The sequence below is a fragment of the Carlito syrichta genome, unplaced genomic scaffold (genome assembly GCF_000164805.1).
Source record: "Carlito syrichta isolate Samal-C Ts95f unplaced genomic scaffold, Tarsius_syrichta-2.0.1 Scaffold78498, whole genome shotgun sequence".
NCBI classification, from domain to species: domain Eukaryota; kingdom Metazoa; phylum Chordata; class Mammalia; order Primates; family Tarsiidae; genus Carlito; species Carlito syrichta.
The window spans coordinates 79,471-86,796 of NW_007022594.1; positions in this window are offsets into that span (position 1 = coordinate 79,471).

The following is a 7,326-nucleotide window of genomic DNA, read 5'->3' on the forward strand; positions in this document are numbered from 1 at the left end:
GCAGCCCACGACGGTTGGGGCTCCTGTCTCTTTAAATCCGGGTCCTTGAGCTGGCGGCAGCACGCAGGCGCAAAAGCCAAGGTCTGAGTCCGCGCACCGGTCCCCGCCCCCGCCTGCCACGTGGGTCGGGGTCGGATTCTGCCCTGTGGGGTTTAGGGGAGGTTTCCAGTGTGAGATCGCGGCCCGCGAAGCCGAGGTGAGGGGGTGCGGTGGCGTCCTGGGGCGCAGCCGGGCCTGAACGTTGGAGGATCTCCCTGATTTTCTCATACTCTTTGAGATTGTCTAGTCTTTAACAATGTTGTTTGAGAAACTGTATTGTGATAAGTTTGGGGAAAGCGTAGATCGAGTCTTTCAGTCTGCTTTTTCGGTTCTCTCTTCTTGTTACCGAGAGTCCCAACTTTTGGGAAAAAAATGTATATATTTTTTGTTAACTTCACAATGCAGCTTCTAGGATTTACGTTTTTTTTCTTCTTTTTCTTTTTGAGCACTCTCTACACAACGATCCTATGATTATGATTAAGTACATACCCATTGCTCTAATTGTGTACTGACTTGAGAAATTCCAGAGGCTAATCTTGGAACAAACTCTGCTTGGAGCCTCGTTTGTTCAGAAATCCCCAGTGCCTGGAGACGCCATAGCAAGAATCAGAAATCCCCGGGGGTAGTTACTCGATAACCTGGCCAAAATTGAGATAGCAGCCTAGGCAACCTAACCAGACCTCGTCTCTACAGAAAAAAATTTAAAATTAGCCGCTGTAGTCCCAGCTACTTGGGAGGCTGAGATGGAAGGATCCCCTAAATCTAGAAGGTAGGGGATGGGATGAGTCCGCTACATTCCAGCCTGAGCAACTGAGACCTCTCATTCCATCTTTTCCCTATAAAATCCCCTAGTCTTGTCCCCAGATTTTGAAATGGTTCCTTTGAGGCATGAGCCTGGCTTTTTCCCCATCTACTGGCTTTCAGAATAAAGTCATCTTCTTTTCACTAAATCTCAGTGCTTGTTTACTTTGGCCTGCAAGCAGAGTGATAGCAGAACTTGGGATCGGCAAGACGATGTCTCACAAAGTGCCTAAAACATAGTAATTATTAAGTAACTTTTATTTAATTGAAAAGAGTCACTAGGAGATCGGGCAAGGTGGCTCATACCTGTAATCCCAGCATTTTGGGAGGCTGAGGCAGGAAGATTGCTTGAGCCCTGGAGGAATTAGAGACCGGCCTGAGCAACATAGCAAGACCTGTTTCTACAAAAAGCCAGCAGTGATAGTGCTCACCTGTAGTCCAAGGCAGAAGGATCCCCTGAGCCCAAGAGATCAAGACTGCGATGAGCCGCCATAATTGTTCCACTGCACTCCAGCCTGGGTGACACAGTGAGACTCCAACTCAAAGAAAAAAAAGGAGGTGCTAGGTAGAGAGTAGGTAGGTAAATGTAAAGTATAAGGAGTGATGGAAGAGTTACCCCTTGATTATCGTTTAAAATGTATTATCGCTCTTAAACTTCAAGTCAGCACTATGAGAGTTTGGGATGGCTATTTTTACAAAAGAATAGCTTGTTCAGAGAAGTTAAATGATCTTGTTCAGAGTCTAGGAACAACAAACAATAGGGCCTTGTTAGGTAAGCAAAGAACAGATCCTAGAGGGAATTCTGTGCAGTGTGATGATGGTTGGCCTTTATTATGTGGGGGATGGTGGTTCTGGAGAGCCATGAAGGGTCTTAGGGAATTACTGTTTCCTGATGAAGCTGAGTAGGAGAGAGAGACTGAAGAAAGGGAATAAATCAAAACCTCTTGTAACCTATGTGAGAGATGAAACTAACTAGTTGGGGTGAAGAGGACAGTGCATTTTTGAAAATCATTTGGATTTTAAATTATCTTCTAGGTGACATGCTCATTTATGGATAAAATAAGGATAACTTGAGTGAGCAGATAGATAATTGTGCCATCAACTGAAATAGAAAATGAGAGGGGAGGAGGACGTATTGGGGTTTTGTTTGTTTGTTTGTTTGTTTGTTTTTGAGTTGGAGTCTCACTCTGTCACCCAGACTGGAGTGCAGTGGCCGCTCCCGGCCGCTACAGCCTCGACCTGCTGGGCTCTGGTGATTCGTCCACCTCAGCCTTCCAAGTAGCTGGAACTACAGGCGTGCGCTACCACACCTGGCTAATTTTTTTGATTTATTGTAGAGATGAGATCTTGCCAAGTTGCCCAGGCGGGTCTCGAACCTGCGGGCTCAGGCAATCCACTCACCTCAGCCTCCCAAAGCACGGGATTACAGGCTGAGCCACTGAGCCCAGCTGTATTTGGGGTTTAAGGATGAGTTTTGTTTGCTTTATATTAAGTTTAGTTGACTCAGGCCAATGATGATTCCATTGTTTGAAGTGGGGGTAAAGCCCCTCTATCCTTTCTCTAATGTGCAGCATAATGTACAGGGGCTTTGGGATTGGAAGGTTACCAGAGGCTTGAGTCCTAACTCTGATAGTTGAGAGATCCTGAACATATCTCTACAACTGCATTGACTACAAGGTTTTAAAAGTCTCCTTGACTGTGTCCATCTCTTCTCCTAGCCCTGTGCTGCCCAGTGCTGTAATCACTAGCCACATGTGGCTATCAAACACTTAAAATGCTGCTTGGAATTAAGATGTGCTGTAAGTGAAAAATACACACTGAAAAATACACACTTAAAAAAAAGAATATAAGATATTTCATTAATAATACAGTCATGTACCACACAATGACATTTAGGTCAATGATGGACTGAATATGAGGGTGATCCCATAATGTTGTAATGGAGTTGAGAAATTCCTATCACCTAGTGACAGCGCATTACTCATGTTTGTGTGATAGTAGTATAAACCTACTGCACTCCTAGTTGTATAAAAGTATAACATATAATTATGTATAGTACATAATACTTGATAATAAAGAGCTATGTCACTGGTTTATGTATTTACTATACTTATCTTTATTATTATTTTATCTCTATTATTATACTTCTTCTTATTAAAAAAAGTTTACTCTTAAACAACCTCGGGCAGGTCCTTTAGGAATTATTTCAGAAGAAGGCATTGCTATCATTGGAGATGACAGCTCCTTGCATGTTACTGCCTCCTGAAGATCTTCCCGTGGGACAAGATGAGGAGGTGGGAGATAGTGATATATATATATATTTTTTTTTGAGTTGGAGTCTCACTCTGTCACCCAAACTGGAGTGCAGTGGCTGCTCCCGGCCACCGCAGCCTCGCCTGCTGGGCTCTGGCGATCCTTCCGCCTCGGCCTTCCGAGTGGACGGAATTACAGGCATGCGCTACCACGCCTGGCTGATTTTTTGATTTATTGTAGAGATGAGGTCTCGCTGCCCAGGTGGGTCTCGAACCCGCGGGCTCAGGCAATCCACTCACCTCAGCCTCCCAAAGGCACGGGATTACAGGCTGAGCCACCGAGCCTGGCTAGGGAGATAGTGATATTGATGATCCTGACCTTGTGCAGATCTAGGCTAACATGTGTGTTTGTGTCTTAGTTTTTTTTTTGAGTTGGAGTCTCACTCTGTCACCCAAACTGGAGTGTAGTGGCCGCTCCCGGCCACCGCAGCCTCGACCTGCTGGGCTCCAGCGATCCTTCCGCCTCAGCCTTCCAAAGTAGCCAGAATTATAGGCATGCGCTACCATGCCCAGCTGATTTTTGATTTATTGTAGAGATGAGGTCTTGCTGCCCAGGCGGGTCTCGAACCCACGGGCTCAGGCAATCCACTCACCTCAGCTTCCCAAAGGCGCGGGATTACAGGCTGAGCCACCGAGCCCGGCATGTCTTAGTTTTTAACAGAAAAGTTTTAGAAATAAAAATAGGAAAAAACTTATAGAACAAGGATATAAAGAAAAAATACTTTTGTACAGTTGCATAATATTTGTGTTTTAATCTAAGTGTTTTTACAAAAGAGCCAAAAAGCTTTTAAAAATTAAAATGTTTATAGAGTTAAAAAGTTACAGTAAGCTAAGGTTAATTTATTATTGAAGAAATAAAAATTAAAAAAAATAAATGTGGTGTAGCCTAAGGTTGCTGTGTTTATAAAGTCTGCAATAGTGTACAGTAATGGTCTTGGCCTTCATATTTGCCCATCACTCACTCACTGACTCACCCAGAGCAACTTCTAGTCCTGCAAGCTCTATTCCTGTTAAGTGCCCTATATGAGGGGAGACTTATTATTATCTTTGAAACGGAATTATCTTTTGGAAGGCAGGCCTCTTGTAATACAGGCTTCCTCCACTAGGTAAGTATTCTAGAAACCCATTAGCATCAGTGTACCAGTTAGCATTGTGAGAGGCTTCAGTTAATTTTTTTTTTTTTTGGAACTTCTCTCTATGTGTTTGTCCATTTCGTGATGGGTGATTTATGAGTGCACCTGTCCACGCTGCAGCGAATTTTCAGCAGTTTTTGGCCAAAAACAGCATGACCCCCATACCCTACCCTTCCTATTCACCCCATCTCACCCTGAGTGATTTTTTGTTTGTTTCCCTGACTGAAAAAAGTCCTCAAAGAAAAATGTTTTGCCAATGTGGAAGATGTGAAATGAAAAAAGAAGCACTAAAAAGTATCAGGGTTGATGAGTTCAAAAATTGTTCTGAGTAGTAGAAAAAGCATTTTGATAGGTGTATTGCATCAAACGGAGAGTACTTTGAATGTTACTGAAGTTCAGACATGTAAGAATAAATACAATTTTTTATAAATTCCAGGTTTTTGTGGGGTCCCCCTTGAATAGGTATGTCGTTTTCTTTTTTACATTGTGTGGTTTTTTATTTTTTTGCTGTACCTTGTCTATGTTTAGATATTTTTAGATATACAAATACCATTGTATTACAGTTGCCTACAGTATTCAGGGCACTAACACTCTGTACAGGTTTGCAGCCTAGGAGCAACAGGCTATACCACATAGCCTATGGGTGTAGCAGGCTATACCATCTGGATTTTATTTTATTTTAATTGGGTTGGAGTCACTCTGTCGCCTAGGCTGGAGTGCAGTGGCATGCTCTCGGCCACCGAAGCCTCAACCTGCTGGGCTCAGGTGATCCTTCTGCCTCAGCCTTCCAAGTAGCTGGAATTATCAGCAAGTATCACCACACGGGTCTAATTTTTTGATTCATTGTAGAGATAAGGTCTTGCCAAGCTGCCCAGGCTGGTCTTGAGCTCCTGGACTCAGGCAATCCTCTCACCTTGGTCTCCCAAAGTGCTGGGATTACAGGCTTGAACCACTGCGCCTGGCCCACCATCTAGATTTTATAATTACACTCTGTGATGTTCACACAATGACAAAATCACTTAGCAATGCATTTCTCAAAACGTATCCTGTTGTTGGATGATACATGACTCTATGTTATATATTGAAATGATTTTTTTTGAATATGTTTTGTTAAATAAAATGTATTATTAAAGTTAATCTCACTTGTTTATTTTTACTGTTTTGAAAATGTGGCTAGTAGGAAATATAAAACTGCATGCTTGGCTCATACTATATTTTGTTGGACAACGCTACCCTAGACTTCAAACCTGTTTGGGGGGGGTGGCATCTGTGTGCCTCATGCATCTTTTTGCCCTCCGTGCCTAACATAGTAGGCGCTCAGCAAATATTTATGGATCAGTGAATGAAACCCATGAGTGATTTGAATGAATGAATGAAACTCTGGAAGTGTTAAGAACCCTCAGAAGGATGTTCATTATATTGTGTCTTTGACAATATTTGATATAAATTTGCAAGAAGACTTAGGCTCTAAATGTTTGTTTTGCTTGATCAGAGCTCCACAGAGCCCCTAGTGATCTCTGTGACTCAGGTTCTCTGCTGTGAAATGGAACTAAGCATGATGTCCAGCAGTTGCATTTATTTAGAAAAGTGGGAGCTGTTCTGCCAGGGAGAATGAGATAATATGTGTTGGGAAGAGAGGGCTTTGGAATCGCACAGAGAGGTTTGAGTTATGTTCCACCACTAACTATGTGAAACCTTTGTCTATTTTCTCTCTCTCTCTCTCTCTCTCTCTCTCTCTCTCTCTCTCTCTCTCTCTCATCCCTCTCTCTCGATGAGGTCTCGCCAAGTTGCCCAGGCTGGAACCCTGGGCTCAGGCAATCCTCTCGCCTCTGCCTCCCAATGTGCTGGAATTATAGGTGTGAGGCACTGCACTCAGCACCTTTGTCTATTTTCTTAACTTCTGTGAGTCTCAGTTTTCATGGTGAATTTGGGATAGTTTTGCATTTTACATTTAGGTCAGTGATGATGGGTGTAAGGTTTGTGTCTCTCTATATATAGGCATGTGGATGTCTGGTTGTTCCAGTACTGTGTCTTTTCTTCTTTGTATTGCTTTTACTCCAGTTGGTTCTATTTATGTGGGTCTATTTCTGAAGTCTGTATTTTATTCTGTGTATCTATTTGTGTATTCTTTACCAATACTACACTGTCCTGATTGCTGGAACTTTAGAGTAAGTTTTTGACATCAGATAGTGTTGGTCCTCCAACTTAGTTTTTCTTCTTTGATAGTGTATTGGCTATTCTGGATCTTGTTTTTTCACAGAAACTGTAGAGTCAGTTTCTAAAGCCAATATTCACAAAATAACTTGCTGGAATTACTATTGGAATTGCTTTGAATATATAGATCAAGTTGAAAGAACTGACATCTTGAGAATATTGAGTCTTCCTATCTGTAAACATGGAATATCTATTTAGTTCATTTTTTGATTCTTTCATCAGAGTTTTGTAGTTTTCTTTCTTTCTTTTTTTTTTGAGTTGGAGTCTCACTCTGTCACCCAGACTAGAGTGCAGTGGCATGCTCATGGCCACTGCAGCCTCGACCTGCTGGGCTCAAGTGATCCTTCCATCTCAGCCTTCCAAGTAGCTGGAACTACAGGCATGTACCACCATGCCCATCTAATTTTTCTTTTTTTTAATCAATATTTTTTATTATGATATTGTGGGGTACAGTTAGGGGTTAGGTATACAAATATGTTTCATTCAGGCACCCTTGTTGATAAGAGGTGTCTCCCCATCCCTAGACAGATATTTACTACCGTTAATCCCATCTCCCTTCCCCTCCCACCATAGTTTCCCACCACTGTCAGTCATTTTCTTATAGCATTACATTGGATATTCAAGGTCCACTATATGAGTAAGAACATATGATACTCAGATCTTTGTTTCTGTGAGCAATCACTCAGTATTATAGACTCTAGTTCCATTCAGGTTGCTGCAAAATTCATGATTTTGTTCTTTTTTACGACTGCGTAGTATTCCATCATGTATATGTACCACATTTTTTTTTTTTTTGAGTTTAAGTCTCAGTGCAGTGGCCGCTCCCG